An 18,770-nucleotide genomic window follows, 5' to 3' on the forward strand; every position below is an offset into this window, starting at 1 on the left:
ACGATATCGACGTTCGACACCTCGATCTCGCTTGTAATTACGAACAGCCGGCCGTGCTGTTTATGTGACTGAGTGTACGCGTACGTGATGTTGTATGAGGTACTAAATATTTTAAATTATAGTTGATAGGTATAGGAGCGATATTCTTGTAGAAATTCGAAAATGAGATTGTGACGTTGTAGAAGTCCTTGAAATCCTTTGAGCTAACGTTAGAAAAGAATTTTAAATTGGACGTACAGTAAATGCCCCCTAAAATACCTGACTACCCTATCCGACCTTTTGGTTCTGATAGCCTTGTTACGCATTCGACAGAAAAATGTAAAGGAGTTCCAGCTTTTGGTTGAAATTTATATTTATGTAATGTATTTCGAGATCAAAGGGAGCATCTATTGGCCAAGTTTTATTGAAATCGGTTAACGGAAAGTGGACGACATCATTAATTCCCTAATTTGCCACCCTTAGAGGTGGAATATTTTCTTCAAATTTGAATATGATCACTACTGAGGTTACCCCTTTCCAATAAAAAAGAATCATCGATTTCGGTTCATAAATATTGGAGCAATCGCGTAACATACACACAAAAACACAGTCGAATAGAGGACCTCCTCCTTTTTTGAAGTCGGTTAAAAATGTATATATAGAAAAGCTACATTCTTAACGAGTAAAACTGTTCGAAACTGAGAATTAGATCATTTCGCTAAGCCAAAATGCAGCACCTACCTCACTACGGATGTTTCAAATATGCATAGTTGGAAACCTGTTCAGAGGTCATTTGCCTTCATCAGCGACAGCAAAATTGACCTTCCTATACAAAATTGCGATATCAGCTTTTGAATAAATATAATTTTACAATATTTTTGTATATTATTATATATATTTTTGGTACATACATCATTCACTAATTTGCCCCCATAATCGTATAAGGTATAATTACCAAGTTCATTACTCCATCGTCAGCTATTCACAGAGGAAATGCGTTTGTACGTTACAGTCGTATTTATAATTACACCTTAGATTTCTCCGTACTGACTTTAAATTGCTAGAATTATCTGTTATTTCCCCGCCTCGACTATGCAAAACTGGATACAAACAGAAGAGTTGTTACCGTTCAAGAATAGGTTAATAATATAAGGTTAGTAGCAGTAGAGCTCCTTGTGAAAGAGTTCGCCCAGTGAAGTATCGCCACCTTGCCTATTTCTGCCGTTAAGCGGTAATGTGAGCTGAAATTATAGACACATGGGACTGTATCAACTTACGTCATCCGTTGACGGGCGCAGTGGCAGTGCCCCTATAATATTGCGATTTGCGATTTGAAGCTTTGAGTGCACTGCAACTCTCATGTTTAAACGTATCGCTTACCACCAAGCGGACGACTTGTTCGTCCCGTCGCTTGATATCATTTAAAAAAATGATTTTCTTGGAAAATAGTCGGTATTGTCACTGATAGAAATTGAACCTTTACATCCAATATCTATAAATCGAAACAACGTCTATAATCTATAACTGATAACGTAATACGCATTGCTGACATTCAGAACTGGATAAATAGTGTTGCCTTAGCACCAGAGACTACAAATACTATAATTACCGAAGAAGCTAGTATTGTCTGGTTTAAAATACCACTCTACGTCATTAGATAAACACGAGTCATCGGCAAGTTATTGAAAACTAACATTCATTGGAGCAGAACCAATATACTGAGTATCTGGGACGTGTAAAACGGAAATTGAAGATTGTAGATGCTCACTCAGGCGCAACACCATTTGTAAGTAAACATTGGAAATGGACGGGGAAAGATTACTAGTATTTTGTTAGTAGTTAGTTAGACTTGAGCAGTTCCATCGCGAAAGCTGTAATTACTTTGTGTACGATTTTTTATTGGAACATGTTCTTTGCTTGCATACAGTTTAAAGGCGTTCCTTCGCTACGCTGGTATCCGGCAGCCGTTTTTGCTACTCCGAAATATTGAAATTGAGTCGGAAGCTGTACTGAACTATGAGGCTTAACATCTGACCGATAATAATCGGAAGTCGAATTTTATTTGGATTCCTTTAAACTTGAACAATTAGGTTTTACGACTCACTAGTCATAAGACGACGATGTTCCATTGTAGATTGGACACTTAACGTGTCTAAGAAGAATTTTGTTAATTTTAGGTTTTTTTAAGACATTATCCATCACATATAAAACCCATTGATCTTTTTGGCTCCCAATGAAACTTTTAAGACAGCCGGCAGACTTCCTCTAAAAAGAAATACAATGTTCCAGATGATAAAAATAATCAAAGTTTTGTCCAAAAACAAGCAACCCCTTGATTTAATTGTCAAACAAAACAACTTACGTTGGTCACAAAAGGCCCCACTGTTAAATAAGGATCACCCTTCGCAAGAAATCCTGCTCCAATCCAATACAAACAGGTGTAGGGACCGGTTCAGAAAACATCCCCTATAGATATAAAATTATCAATAACCAGTTTCTATAACATAAAACTGTCAAAAAGGAGATACAATGTTGGCGTTCGATTCAGATTCCTGATTAACAGTTTTGAGATTACCTTATTGGGCTGTTGCAACTAGAAGACACGTAAGTAGAATATTATGATGCAAAAGTTTCTCAGGAAAAAGTGACAACAGTACTCTACAAAAACGCGTCTCCGGGAACATAAAGGAGCAGCAAAATATCTCATGGGTAAACAAGTGCCGTAAGAACTAATCGTCTTTCAAAGTATAATCAGGGAACATTAGTCCTGGGGCTGGATTACAAAGTGCCTATTTTGTTCCTGTAAAAAACAACATCGCTGACAGCTAGATATTATTATACTAGAAAACATTTAGGGTTACCACCTTTAAAAGTAATAATTAGTGAAGATAGAGGAAATATTGCTTTTTGTAAATCATTGGCCCGAGTGAAAGTCTGCGAGACATTTATGGAGTAATTCCACCTCCAAACGAACTTATACTCCGGATTCCTAAAAAAGAAACTAAGCTAAATAATAATAAGAATAGCATGGAACAGCTCATAGTTGTAAAAAGAAAACCGACACTGAATATTTTTGAGTTTGGATTTTGTTGAGTACGCTAGGCCTTTTTTATAATTAGTGAGCATATTTGCTACTGCATGGTATATTTAAGTAAAGTAAAACATTCTCCGTTCTTGAAAAATATTTTCTTTTTTAAAACAATCCAAAACAGCCTCATGTGTTTGATATGAGCTAAATGGTCTGACAACCCTATTGTTGCAAACTAATGTAGTATTAATAATATGCCACACATTTGCAGTTGGCACGCGACATAGAAAGGTCTAACGTCGTTGGCCCTGCACACCTGCTGTTTTGCATAGCTGAGGGAAACGAGATACCAAGATAAAGAACTTAGTGTAACGTACTAGAAAATGTTTACATCTGTGTTATCTGACAAACGAGATTGATGATGCTCAAGAAAGGATTTCCCGTTGAATTGCATGTCCTCTCAATCAAGCACGAAATTGAAAGACAGAAAAATTTTCAAATTGATTCATCCATAAGTTCGTTATCATAGCAAGAGACAAGGTTCTTATTTTGCTATCTTTTTCATATTGTCTGGGTAGAAAATATTGAAGTCGAATTCGTAGGAATTTAATAGTTGCAGTAATCTATACCAATTTCATTTTGTATTAGCTCCATACATAATAGGGCTTCTTTTTATACCAGCATTACGGTCGCGCACCCTCTTTCTCAAATTAATGTCCATAGCTCCTAGGTGCCTAGCACCTGCAACATTATCACGTGTCGATATCTACAAATTATAACTTCATAATGACGAAAATTATACGTGTCTTATAGTATTGCTTCCAACAAGGAGTGAATCATCGCAAACAATTAACCAGTCATCGATGGAAAGTAAAATAGATAGTAATCCAACATTTCGCGATAATTGCTCGTTAAAGTTGTTAATGCAACAAACGCTTAATTAATGTGGTAGTTTTTATTTCGAACCTTTCAATAGTAATGGGTAGGGCAGATGCGGCGCCGCGGGGGAGAAATGTCACGACTCCACTTACGCAGCTCTATGGCAGGACAATGAGCGCCCTCCCTAACTCATTGTGTTATTTGCTCCTCTCACTCTTTGACGGCAAGGGGACACTATAAATACAACATTATTACTATTTATTCGAAATACGAAATATCGATAGCATGAAACGCGGCGTGAAAGCACTGCTTATATTCGTGCAATCAAATGACTCGGCCCAAAAAACAATGCCGCCGAATGAAATGCAAATGAATATGAGCCAAACGATAAAAAGCAAAACGCGAACGATGAGCTGCGATCAATTATAGCGGACATTGCAGTTTTTGCCGGGTACACAAAGGGTCATTGAAAAATTTAAGTCCGTTACAGGCGAGCTAGTAGATTTATAATGTTGTCCACATACGACTATTGCATAATTGAGGTGCCTGCACTTCAAACTGGTTCGATATATTTCATAGCAACATTCGATTTTATTGGTGTTTTTGCCGCGGGTGCGACATTAAATATGCATTCGAGGCGCGTGCCGTCGGTCAGCTGTTTCTTCTATGCGGCCGCAAGCTGCGCTCCGTAAAAGGAAACCAGCAGCCGGGCCCACTTGTGGATGGATTACGACGATTACATCGCAGCGCAATTATCCGTGCGAGCCGAGCGAGGCGGTTTCGCACCGCGCTGCGCGGCCTACGTACGTAACGTCGGACCACTTTCGCGATCTTTGTTCCGCGCGACATTGACCTCGCCGATCGTATAAGACTTATGTAACGTTTTCGGCGTTCATCGTGTCAATGCCATCTGTGTTTTCATTTTGTATTCGTACCCTTCTGTTTGCATCAACGCCTTGTTGGCACTGTTTGAGCTCGTTATCATATTTATATCGTATACAAACGCTTTATTCTTATATCTCGGCTTAACGCGAGAATGTGCTTTAGTAAGTGGATGCCTCTCGTCCTCGGCCATTGGTATGGGCACGTCGTATTGTAACGCGATATTCGCATGCGCGATGCGATCGTTTTTATCGCTCGCCCCTCGCTCCTGACGAGCTCTGCAGATGGCATTCGCGAAGCAGGCTTCAACTTTTTACTTTTGCCGCTTTGGGCTCACTCACGTTCTTCCATGAGAAAAAACTGTTTGTTGTCAGTTCCTGATTTTAGAGTACTACGCGACTACAATTTCTGACTTAAAGAATTGACTGAAAATATTCGGTGTTCGTTTCAATGTATTATTTTTGCTCGCCTTTACATTTTTTTCTTCACAGTTAAATACCGTTACAGTATTGCGTGACCAATCGCAAGTGCTCGTTCTCATCATCCAAAAGAGTACTCGAAACACCCGTATTCAAATCTCGGTAACAAGCGTGCAACTGTGTTTCCGGTCTCTCGGACACTCAATCTGACATCGAACTGACTGCATGATAATCTTTTCGTTTTGTTTGCATGTAAACTCGTAATTGTCTCATTGTTTAAACATCACTTGCTGTAAAGATGCTCCGATAAAGGGTACTCGTAAACGAGACGTGACACGTTTAGTTAATTGCTCACAAGGTGTTTCAATGAGAAAGTCGCTGTATTTTTTTAAAGAACTTTGTCGCTTGCTACTCTTTTATAAGGCCGTAATCTCCTTAAATTCCCTAAGTGCAAGATGCTACGGTGTGTGAATTTAATCTCAACAATAACAGTTTGTTAAAAGCCCTCACGACCCAGAATAATCTGGTCATATAGTGTTTGATCATTTTCTTAAACACCAAAACCATGCAACCTCCTTGTAGGTTTTAAGAATTGTAAATAAAGACAACATTATGAGCTCTAGCACTTCGTTACGATACTCGTAAAGTATCGAGCGGTCTTGACGACACAATGGAGTGGATATAATCAAGTGCAAATATCAAGATCAAACAATCTTACGTCTGTAACGTTGTGTTTAGCAACAAGGGCTGGCACATACTTTGTAGCTCCCAATTCATCTACAGTTGATAGTAACGCTGTACTTCTTGTTAAATAGATGATGATAAATAAAGTTCACAAAATTTCAAACTGGGTGGGTTTCTATCAATCGTACACTTGAACATTCTGAAGAAATTGGATACATTGTTTAGTCTTCCAATTGAATTAAATAGAACTTGGAACGTTTAATATATAGCTAATTACTTTTTCATTACATCATTACGTTAAATAAATTACTAAAATTCTCTTTTCCAATTTGTTTCAGGTACAGTACAGCTTCTAATATTATCAAAACAAGAAACCACTCGAGCCACTAGTAAGTCAAAAAGACCAAGTCTTGAGGTGCATATTGAGCATCTGCAATATAAGAACGTAACAGAATACTATTGCCAGTCGACTTACTGCAAACCCTAATCGAACACAGGTAGCCCCGACACTCGAGACGTCTCGGCTCAGACAAGCCCGCGGCGCCGACGCACTGGGTGGCGTCATTCCCTGCTCGCCATCTAATGAGCATATCAGAATAATACACATTTTTAATATCTCACGAAAGCCATAACTAAAAAGGATGTGATGTATATACAAAATCGAAAAATCACCCTTACTTGGTTAACACAGAGGTGCAATAAACAAGCGGTACACAATAATAATAATCATTATATAAATAACTCAACGTGTTACTGCTGCAAAAATGGCAATGAAAAATCTACTACAATGTCCGATCCGAGAAGCATCGCAGTTCGGTGACCTAAGATAGATAATATGTCAACAATTGTAACGTATTATATAAACATAGGTATCATAATACATGATACATTATTATGGGTATACATACGTATTTCCTTGACCTAACCTTTGATTTTAGGTACTTAATTAACGAAAGATAAAAATGTGTTCGTAACCGACAATATTCTATCATGATGATTGATGACGTTGGAAGACCACGGTAGTAGGTATAATAACAAGGTAACACGTGGAGAGTCATGGTCTCTGCATACCCTATTGGGAGACGAGTGTCACTATCGCTAATGTACCTATGTGTGTATAAATATAAACGTTAATAATTTAACAAATATTGTAAGAACCTAAGAACTCGATAAATATTGTAGTTTACTAGATATCACTTGTGACAGAAACCATCGCGTTGATACTTGCTATAAAAGGAGCTAGCGTGGTGAAGAGGGTAGAGACGCTCTGTGGTACTCCTGAATATTTGTTGTATTGTACACGTACAAAATCACGAGCGACTTATTGAAATTTAAAAAAATCCAAATTTCAACAGGCAAGACGATTTCTCCGTCCCACCAGATTGGGATCCAGTATTGCCATTCAAATCCCTAGCAGATATTTTACCTAACATATTCTATTGCAAGGACTGATGGCAAGAGGGAAGACTTGAAAGTAGTACCTAATTATGGCGCAATTGTGTGTATATATGTAAGGCAGAGGTTAAAAGAAAGCTGCATGTCGGAATTGTTTGTTTAATAACCTTTTATGTTTCACTAAAAGAAGGACACGTCGTCCTCGTAGTCCATCAGCTACAAATCAGTAATACACACTCTCGTCGTTATCAATTCATTACACGTATCACTGATGGGTAGAGGTGGGCGTTTAAACGCATTTAAAAAGTCTGCTTTTTAAAATAAGCGCATAAGCACGCTTTTCATTTTAAGCGTAAGCGTTGGTCACTGGTCAGTTCTATAGATACTCAATAATTTCATTTTTTACAACGTACCTAAGTTTCAAGTAGCGCCATCTATGATTTCTAAACAAACTAATTCAACATAACGTTGCAATCTTTTTTAAACATAAAGTCTATGCGCTTAAACGTTTTTCTAAACTTTAAAAAAATAACGCTTTTTTAAAAAAAGCGTAACGTTTAAACGTTTAAAAAAATAAGCTGTTTTTCCCATCTCTGCTGATGGGCAATTGTCTCCTTTAAATGAAGGATTTAGGCTATATTTCGCCTTGCTGCCCTAATTCGGGTTGGGGACGTCACTCATTTTCCAAGGATTCTTTCATGTGAGTTCATTCATGCAGTACAAAATTATGAGTCAAATTTCTGATATTGAAAAAGTTGTTTATGTTTGGCACCCGGACTAAAGACAAGTTCAAATAATCTAATAGTTTGTAGAGCTCAACACACTCGTTTTGTGCAAAATGGTGAACCGTATTGGACATGCAGGTTTCATCACGATGTTTTTCTTCATTTAAATTCATTTATGCAATACAAAACTGTGAGTCAAATGTCTGATGTTGGAAAAATTGTTTATGCTTGGGAGTAAAGGCAAAATTAAACGATCACCACACTCGTTTCGCAAAACGATGGCTTCAGAAATCGCCTAGATAGTTAATATTAGTAAGTGCGCAGGACCTGACACTTTAGTAAGACTTATAAAGGCCTTAAAGAAATTAATTGACCTATTAGCAGCGGACAGGTTCAAATAAAAAGACGAAGCTCGTAATATTTGCGATATGATCTTAAACGACGTAAAAATTACAATTTATTATTGTGATATGCCACATTGCACCGATGTTCAAGGTGCTTGTGATCGCAAATTTCGATAATATCGGAAAATTTTTGTCTTTTTATAAAACTAGTGTATTTTTAATAAATGAAGGCCAGTAGGTGTAATAAATTACTGCCTTTATGTGAATTGGTAACTTGTATGTGGGTTATGTAAGAGCGGTGGTAGTCTAGTGGGAGAATAGTTACTTCTTAATTGAGAGATCGACGGTTCGAATCCCTGAAGCACAATGTACCTATCTTAGATCTTAATTTCTAAGTTACGTCATTTGGGAATGTTTAGTAGAAATATCTCTCGCAAGTAGCCGTGGTAGCGTAATGGTTTGACGTCCCGCCTCTCAAGCAAAGGGTCGGGGGTTCGAATCCGGGCTTGCATCTTTGAGTTTTTCAAAATTTATGTGTGAAATTTAATTTGAAATTTACCATGGGCTTTTTCGTGAACGAAGTCATCGTATATAGAAGATATCTACAGGTAAACCTGTAGAGTGCCAAGCAATTTAATGATGTGTTTGAAGTTCCAAATCCGTATTGACCCCGCGTGGGAACTATACAACCCAAGCTCTTTCACTGTGAGAGGACTGTGCCCACCAGTGAGGCCTATATAGACTAAAATATTATTTTATTTACCTCTCGCAAAACCTGCACGTCACACACGGTTTACAACTCTTGGAAAACGTGTGAAGTCCACAGACCGCATTGGACCAGCATGGCGGACTAGGGCCTAAACCCTTTCCTTGAAGAAGTCCCGTAGTGGTACGTATACCTAGTGACGTGCACGAAAGAAGCCTCTCCTCACGACGTATCATTCCTGTACGTGATATCGTACCCTAGGCATCAATCGACGAGTAACTTACGCCGATTTTCAAATCCTTTCACCTAGATGGCGAGCATTTTAGTGTTATTAAGAAAAAGATGATGATGTTGATGACGTAAATGGTTTGTAGCTGATCGTCTTTCCCATATCATTGGCATTTCAAACTTACTATACGTGGGCGGTAGTGTCTCCGTAAATCCGATTTTTAAGCGCGTTGTGCACTGCATCCGATTCGTATTCGTTTGGAATCCGATGATTTTCACTTCAGATGTCGTAAGTCCGATCCGAAGAAAATACGAATATCGCTTGTACACCTAAAGATAAAATGATGCCTGTGACATTTCGGACCGTCATTTCTCGGATTCGGAACTGGGGGTCTACTCTCGATCTCCGTCCGACATCCGTCCGAAACAATTACTATCAAATAAGTAATATTCGACAAAATTCAAAAACAAGTGTCAAGTATGACGCTTCATTCGCATCACGCGTCTTTTCATTTGGTCACGTACTGCTTATTTGGCAGTAATTGTTTCGGACGGATGTCGGACGGAGATCGAGAGTAGACCCTCTGATACGAATAAGACGTAGCGCGCAACGTTCTAAGGGCGCTGGTGAAATTACAGGCACATGGGACTCGTCAACTTGTGTCTCAGGGTGACGGAGCGCAGTGTTAGTACCCCGCAAATATTTGAGTTTTAAAGCTGATTGGCACTAGAACTGCTACGGACAGGCATGTCGCTTACCGCCAGATTACTATAAATAAGAAAAAAACACTCTCTGATTACGAATTAAAGCATGATGAAGTGCGTGATGAAACTTGCATATTATTATCCAATTATACATACAATCTTTGGAAAACTTGTGAAAATCCGTAATGACAAATATCATTGCCAGAAATTAGTGATATAAGTTAAAGAAAAAACAGACTTGAATTTGCATTATGCAGATTGTGGTTACGTTTTTGTATGCTAATTAACTTTACAGATTTTTATCACAAATTGACCTCTCAAAGTCACACAAACTACCTATATAGGTATGTAGTCGTGCCGCTGTAACAAAAACTTTAGAACCTACGTAATCTTAATCATCATAATCGAAATACAATTTGATATCACGAGCTTAGAGACTAACTGTTCTTTTCCTCCGTTTTAACATGGATTTTATTACAAAGGTAGACGGTGTAGTTTCTTGAATTGAAATGGATATATAATGACGCTCTAGCTGGTATAAAAAGTTAACGATATGTGTACGATCGTGGGAAGTTGAACATCAGATGCAATATAAGTTGCACGATGATTATGTAATTGTTTATCTTTTCATTGGTTCCAATTTTGCCTACATCGCAGCGATTTCTTACTTGCATTTTTTAAAATCAAGCTAGGATCTCGTCGGTGTAGTCAACACCGCTGTGTCCTGTCCAAAATCTTCTCTTCCGCAGACCGAAATAGAAGCAAAATTTAGTAACCTTAGTATAATACACTTCATGTCAATTTCGTAATGTGCAAATTATATACGAAAATGGATCGCGCGCGTTCCGGAGAATTCTCGCAAAGTTTTTAAAATTTCCGTAGTTACCATATAGTATCTAGTTTAAGCATTAGAATTGACATAATGTTTATTATTCTATGTACAATTTCTTAATTAAATAGAGTCTTATTGTTCACGCTTACATTAGTTAATTAGTAGCAGTAGCGAGCTCCTTGTGAAAGAGTTCGTCCAGGGAAGTACTACCAACTTACCAAATTCTGCCGCCAAGCTGTGTTGTGAGCATTGCATTCCGGTTTTTAAGGGTAGGGGTGCTGGTGAAATTACAGGTACCAGGGACTTATCAACATATGTATCAGGTTGACGGGCGTAGTGGCAGTGCCCTTCCGATCTTTGCGTTTAAAGCTCTGAGTGTCACTGCAACTGTTATGGACAGGCGTGTTGCGTACCATCAGGAGCACGACTTGTTCGTTCCGACACTGGGTATCATAAAAAAAGACATTTTGTGTTCTTATTTTAATCAGTATCCCTTAAGGCGAAATGGTAAACGCGGTTAAATTCATTGCATGATATTTAAACATTTGACTTTTAGTAATAAAATATACTCCCTCACTGTAAAATAAGCTCAAAGATGTGAGGGGTACTGCCACTGCGTCCCGTCACCCTGGGCCATAAGTTGACAAGTCCCAAATGCCTGTACGTTTACCAGCACCTTTAACCCTTCAAAACTGAAACGCAGTAAAGCTCGCATTACTGCTTGGCGGCAGAAATCGGTAAAGCTCTACTACTAGGTACATCTAAATGCAGCTATGCACACTTTATGAATTTTACTGAAATTTAAGGATCCTATTTCTTCTGCTTTGAGGTAGTAACTAGCTAATCTCATCTATTCGACGCATTACCAGGATTTAAAACGAACTTGCTAGTCTGGTTATATCAGCTGGTGTTCTGTTATTAGCCTGTTGTAGGTAAAAGCATTGCACCATGAGTTTGCAAAGCCCAAGGGCTGCCCCCACCGAATAATTTGAATAAGCCACGAGAGATTAAACTTGGCGTAATTTGCGAACGTGGCTCGTTGTTTTGATTTAGAAATGGTGAATAATTAAGCTGAAGTTTTTGAATTAAACAGTAACATTTACTACTTAAAACACAGAAAGTATGTACCGCACATGAAACAACAAACTGTCGTAACTCTAAATTATGGGATTGAAAAACACGTTTTGAAAATTATAAGAAATATACAGAATGGATTCCATTGGGAACAATAATCACATATGTAAATAATATATTAGTTGTCCATTTTTAAACGAGAATGTTTTTATATTGCCTAGTTTCATTTACTAATTTTTTGAACTTTCAAATCGTGTCTTCTCAATTTCACAATATTGAGTTACAACGGTAGTTCGTTGCATGTCTAATATACTGCAGTTTCTTTTAACCTAGTTTTTGAAGTCAATAACGTTATTCTAAATTAGTCTAATACTCCGCCTTTCCAAATCACTTATGCAGCCGTAACTCCACAAAATCTACCAATCAAAGTATCTTGTTTCAAATCAAACTAAAACCCACAAATTTGTAGGACGTAAATTATAGTCTCATGTTACATTAGACGTAGTATACGTCTAACCCATAATTTAAAGTAAAATCAAATTACCGTAAAGTTCTTCAAAGTTTCTAAATGAAAACCCCAAAAAATATAATGAACAAATTCTCATTCAGACGGCGTGTTTAAAAAGTACTTGGCATATTTTCATTAATATCACATAAAGGGAAACGTAGCGAACCCACCAGGATAGCAGCAGCGAGTCGGTAACCCCGGCGGGCAAAATTTAGACGGAATTAAGTGCACTTAATCGTCGGCGCAGGCGCTCCAGGGAACACAATTTGAGCCCGCATTATTATGTAATACGCTTTTATGACATAAGACGCTCGGAGTTACCGCTACAGCGTTATGGTTTCCTGGTGATGAAAGTTGTTTACTTCAGTTTCAAGTTCATAACTTTTTATACCGAGAGTGACAAACTAGGGGATGAATCCGGTTTCTCTCACTTTCCGGTAACTGATTTCAATAAAACTTGGCCAATAGACGTAATTCCATGTACTTATGAGGTCGGTTTTTTTTATAAAAAGTTACTATTAGTACTAAATTAAGTTGCTAGTTTGAATAGAATTATATGTTTTTTCTTTGTTTTTTATTAAAAAATAAGTGAGCATTTCACCTCCATCTCACTTGCCGGAAAGTGACGACGAGGTCGATGATGGAGCATGTAAACATAAATAATGCCTATGAAAGTGAACAGGCATTGAAGAGACCTAAGTTAAACAAATTTGCAGGCAGGGAATTCTAATCCATCAAGTCTTTCGCCGTATAAATGTGGACACAAATCGCTTCGTGCGAATCCTTGTAATGTCCACAACAACTTGTCTCTTCACAAGTAATTTTATTATGAAAAAGCCGGAAGGATGGTAAAAGAACACGATACGAAAATTGTGGAATAATTGCATGATTGCAAACCAATTACTTTACTTCCTTCAAAGATATGAAAGACCTTCGTGCCTGACTGGCGTCATAGTATGAAATGAATCACGTGATCTGCGGTAGGTTACTTTCTTTAATTGAACAACAGTTGACTCGATGGTTCACCTCAACATTTGCCAACTGCTGCAGTTACTACGTAACAAAGTACCACTTAAAAACATTCCTGACATTGCAGTCTCAAGTATCAATAACATATTACGTAGCAATAGAGCTCTTTGTGAAAGGGTTCGTCCAGGGAAGTACTGCCACCTTACCTATTTCTGCCGCCAAGCAATAAGGAGCGCCAAGTAATAATGGTGCTGGTAAAATTACTGGAACATGAGACATGTCAACGTGTGTCTCAGGGCGACGGGCGCAGTGGCAGTGCCCCATACATCTTTGCGATTTAAAGCTCTGGATGGCATTGCAACTGTTATGGACAGGCGTGTAGCTTACCATCAGGCGCACGACTTGTTCGTCCCGTTACATGATATTATATGTATAAAAAAAAAGAAAAAAAATTTAATTCGTTGGAACGGAATTTATTTACAATTTCAAAAAATATATCACTCTATTCCCAATTCCATCAGAAGTAAAGGACTTTTGTGTTTATTACACGAAAGTCGGTAATTGTAATGAAATAATTTGGCGATGCAAAAATTTGCTTCGTTAACCGTTGTTTATTTTCAATAACACTTAACGAACCGCGTATGTCATAACAGTTGCATCTACTTTCTCGTTTCCGACAGACACAACGCCCACCTTTTAGGCCCGGGGGCTGTGTTATTTTTTCTTATAAAATACCAGCCCAGCGCCAAAGTGCGTGTTCTTTTGTGGACGTTTCCTTCACAATGGGTCGGTTTCATTATGCTGGGTAAGGCAAAAAGGAACGAAACAGATGTACGGTGGTGCATTCGCGACTTGAACAATAGTCACGAACGCCGCGACGGATCGATCGCTGTCGTCTTTTGTGACTGAAGACCCTACAACACCTCAGCCATTCAACAGCTGCTTTGTAATTACATTAGTTACGTCTATTGACTTCGTTAAATTCAGACGCAACAATGATTCAGTGCTAAAAGTAAAGAGCCAGTATTATTGTAACACGTCGTTCGAGAATTTAAGCTGATTGTCGTGTCGAAAATCAAAACAATCCTGAACAATGGCGGATATTCAGAAGCGGTTTCCATAACATAACTGTATTTGAAATAGTGACGTGGAGGTAAAAGATATCTGTTATTATAGCTGGACAAGGTTACAGTTGCTCTTTGCATGGATCTAAATGCATGTTTAGTAGTGGTCAGTTTCGGACAAGAGCTGATGCAGAAGCTCGGGTCGCGAATGACGTGCGCCAGTCGCGTGCGTGAGCGCAGCCGCCGCCGCTGGCGAGCGGACGTCGAAATTACGTGCACTTATCCCACCAGCCATTAGGCTGTTTCGCTTACTTAGTTATGGGCGATTTTCTTCCGATGCCGTGGTTGCTTTTTGTGCTTGATGAGCATAAGAAAGATCGTTATTAAATTTAACGGCGGTAACAATGCTTACGGTAATTGATATTAAATAACCACAGCGCATTTAATTTCTATTAAGTGCATATTATTTATATATTTCTATTAAGTAATTTGCTACAAATGCATTAAAAACTGGAGTTGTATTAATTAAAGTTCCAAACAAAAAAGTTCTAGCTATATATTATTAAAATGTTCCGATTTTTAAATTAACAAAATATTAAGTGACAGTCTTTATGAAATATCAAATAAGGAAGGACTACAGGTGTGAAGTAGTTAAAGATCGAAAAACGAGTTCACGAAGTACGAGCCGGATTCACACTCGATCGGCTCACCTGGTTAATTAACACACCCTTCGTTTGGTATCGAGTGCTTTTGAGCGGTTCACATGCAAATACACCAACCTCCGACGACCGCAGATTGTAAGAGATTTTAATTAAAAACGAAAACCATTCGTCGGAGACTTTACCTCAGAAAAAGACTAACTACGATTGGACGGAAAAGAAAAAACAGCCCATCGCCGTTGCGATTACCCCCTCCTTTTCATCCCTAATCCGGTAATTGTCGGTAGATTTTTTTATGCAATGAATGAAAAAAAGTGAACCCTTTGTAGATTTATACCCTCGCACGTGTTCGGGTCGATATCGACGATTCTTTTTAACCGTTCACAAACAGCACGTCGGAACCGTGAGTTGCGTTTGACGAAAGCTTTAGATTGTTATCGCATATATAAACAACATGCATGCGAATCGACCCTATCTAGATCTATCATGAATAATAAATACTGAATGAAGGAAGAGGATCGTTCAAATATTTAAAACGATGACCCTAAATGTCAATTGACCGATGGAAGGCGAGACGATTTCGTTAATAGGATTGTAATTAAGCTGACGGGGGTGAGGTGACATCGGCGGGGTGCGGGGTAAAACGCAGGTGCAAGTATAGAGGGCGTAACCTTTATAACAGCTGGTCGATAGAGGAGGAAATGGCTCCACAGCTCATCGAGCCACTGAGAAATATGAAAAGTGTAGTTTTAATCTATTTCTAAGTTATAATGGGCCCGGGGGTACAGATGTAATGTGTAGTTGCACGGTGTTGAACGGCAGCTGGTTTGCTTAAGGCAATATGGTGAATTTGTTATTGTTAAGGGGCGGAGAGAGCATTTAACTGAATGTTTACACTGACCAACGCAACGTTATGTTGATAGAACTAAACTTTACTGTATTCATGCTTCACTGGTATACTACACAGCAAGTCACGACTGTGCGAGGTGCATGATTTTAATGACAGGCGTTTTCGCTTTGCTTCACCGACGGAATAAATGAGTTGTATTCCTTCAAGCCATGTAGTTCAGATATAAATATTTTCGGAGATCACTTATGAGTTGAATCAGACTCTACTTGATAAACCAAGTACGTCGTAAAAGTTAAATGATGATGACAGCATAGTTAGCATGAACTCTGTCGTCAGCTTACGTTTAGCCGGAATAGGATATCACCACACAACTGATGATGATTATTTCTTTAGTTCAGACATAAATATTCTCGAAGATCACCTAAGATTTGAACCAAGATCTAATTTGATAAGCCAAGTACCTACCTAAGGCGTAAAAGTTACAGGAATGGTGGCGACAAAGCACGTCATGAACTCTGTCGTCAGCTTACGTTTAGCCGGAGCAAAATATCTCAATTTTTTTATAATATAAAGTGACAGGATGAACAAGCAGTGCGCCTAGTAGTAAGTTTCAGTCTCAATTAGAGCTTAAAATCGCGAAAATCTGAGTGGCACTGCCGCTGCACTCGTCACCTTGATACAAAAACTTGACCAGTCCTATGTCTCCACATTACCACTTGGCGACAATGGCAGTACTTTCCTGGACAAACTTTTTCACAAGGAATAATTGTATTGCCACTTAGTGACGTATCATCCCTGGCACCATCATAGTCAAAATGATCACGTCTCGGCCACAGAAATTATCACCAAATCTGTAATATAATATAGATTGTTTTAGAGATAACACACACTCATTCCATTACACTAAAGAGGCTAACGGTAATGGGGCTTATGATCCCCGGAAATTTGAATATTAACAAGTCGGTGAATTCGTTTTGCCATGTAAGCATACATTATCTTTTACAAACTTATAAATAATTCGAGCGGACACGTTCGGACTAATGGAACGGAAACCTTATCTATTGAGTCAATTATTTCTTATTAATATTAACAGTTTTGTCTTTGGAAAAACTTTATCAATTAGGTAAGAATATTTTGTGCGCCATCAACAATTTGCAATTGATAAACTGCACTTCTGTAAAACTGTATATAGTACAACAGAGCATCATCATCATCTGCTGATGATGATTTCAGCTTACTCGCATCCACTGCTGGACAGAAGCCTCCCCTTGAGCACGCCAACTCTCTCGGTCTTGCGCCATCCGCATCCAGTCGCTGCCGGCCACCTTTCTCAGGTCGCCCGTCCATCGTTTAACTGCCTCCGTGGCCGAACGGTTACCATGCCGGACTGCCACGCAGAGGTCCCAGGTTCGATTCCCGGGCCGGGAGAAATATTTGTATGGCCTACATTTATTTCTCTCCTGAGGTTGTCTATGTGTGTGTCCATGGCACCCGCGACACAGGGTTTCCGTAGTGTGGGGCTATGTCGAGGTTGTACGTTATTATTATTATTATCTTGCCGCAGAGCGTCTCACACTACATTTTCCTTGACGTGGTCGCCATTTCAGAACAAGTCTACTCTATCGGTGACTTCTGCAGACATGGTCGGCCCACTGCCGACGCTTAAGCTTACTTACTGATTTTACGACTTAGGTCGGTTACTTTAGTTCTCTGGCATATGACCTCGTTAGGTATTCGATCCATCAGGGCAACTCCAATAGCCGTTCCATAGCACGCCGAGGGACCTTGAATTTGTGGATGAGAAATGTTAATGTCCACGTCTCGGCTGCGTATATAGGACATAACTGGTAGAATGCACTGGTTTTTAGGCTTCCTTCTCGAAGTTCATCTACAGAGCATACACACAACATAATCATAATATATACATTTCTTTAGGACTTAGTCGACACTGAAACAGGAACAACTGAAAATCAGCGTCTATCTCGCCCGAGATAGACATATGCTTAGTCGTGTCCTTTTCTTTACTTACCTACTGATCTAAAAATTACTCATTCATGAATAACTTGTTGTTGTAGTGTTAAGAATTAGATTTAAGTTTGTAAAGTGACTCAATTAATTCAATTATTTACTTTATTTTTATTGTCTATTTTTTTATTTATATTGCACAACACTCCATGTAGTCTGTGTAATTATCTAACACAAATATGAGTATATAATATATATTTATGTATATTTCTACATGTATTTATAATTCAGTTATAAAAATTCACGCAATTGACTATGAGTACACTTTCTCAGAAAACTCAGCCTTGAATCGTTTCGGAAGCGTTTCTTTACCTAAATTTGTTCTAATAAATATCGCTGCTTGAAACAAATGATTAATGAACAAATGCTTAAAACATTTAGATGCTAACTGAGTCGAGACACGTACCAAGAATGTCCATATACTATGTGAGAACATTTTTTTCTCTGTCACTCTCGCGGAATGTTTCATCGGAGTTTCGGTAAGCACACGAAGGTCCTGCAATTTACGATAAAGAAAGAGATTCCATCCTTCACTTCCGCTTCTTGGGACTCTCAAAATCCTTTGATAAATTACTATTTCATCTCTGGATTTGGAATTTCGCGCCAACTTTTGGAAGTTTCCCCTTCGTTTACGCGTCCCTACCGTGGGAGCGTAATCCGTCAGACCTTTCGTCCTTTCCAATCGGTTTCATTTTTAATGTTTGTTATTCGTACCTTTACTGTCTGACAGATCTAGATTTTTACTTCTTGTCTAGCCGGCAATGTAAAATAAATGTTTAGATGAGTATTACACAATCGCCTCCCAATTTTTTAGG

The 18,770-nt window shown here is 38.6% G+C and overlaps 1 protein-coding gene and 1 long non-coding RNA gene across 2 annotated transcripts in view; one reads left to right on the forward strand and one right to left on the reverse strand.

The window, feature by feature from the left end:
* Positions 1-18,770, forward strand: part of LOC113235319 (zinc finger protein jing homolog) — a 218,057-nt gene that overhangs the window by 31,507 nt on the left and 167,780 nt on the right. The window lies entirely within an intron of this gene.
* LOC113235321 overlaps positions 4,023-18,770 on the reverse strand; it is a 33,024-nt gene continuing 18,276 nt past the window's right edge. The window contains exons 2-3 of the long non-coding RNA XR_003310858.1: positions 6,347-6,450; positions 4,023-4,120 (exon numbers count right to left, since the gene is read on the reverse strand). This is a non-coding gene — a long non-coding RNA (uncharacterized LOC113235321). The remainder of the gene's footprint in view (positions 4,121-6,346; positions 6,451-18,770) is intronic.

The sequence above is a fragment of the Hyposmocoma kahamanoa genome, unplaced genomic scaffold, assembly GCF_003589595.1.
Source record: "Hyposmocoma kahamanoa isolate Upper Pololo Valley unplaced genomic scaffold, ASM358959v1 87, whole genome shotgun sequence".
Taxonomy (NCBI): domain Eukaryota; kingdom Metazoa; phylum Arthropoda; class Insecta; order Lepidoptera; family Cosmopterigidae; genus Hyposmocoma; species Hyposmocoma kahamanoa.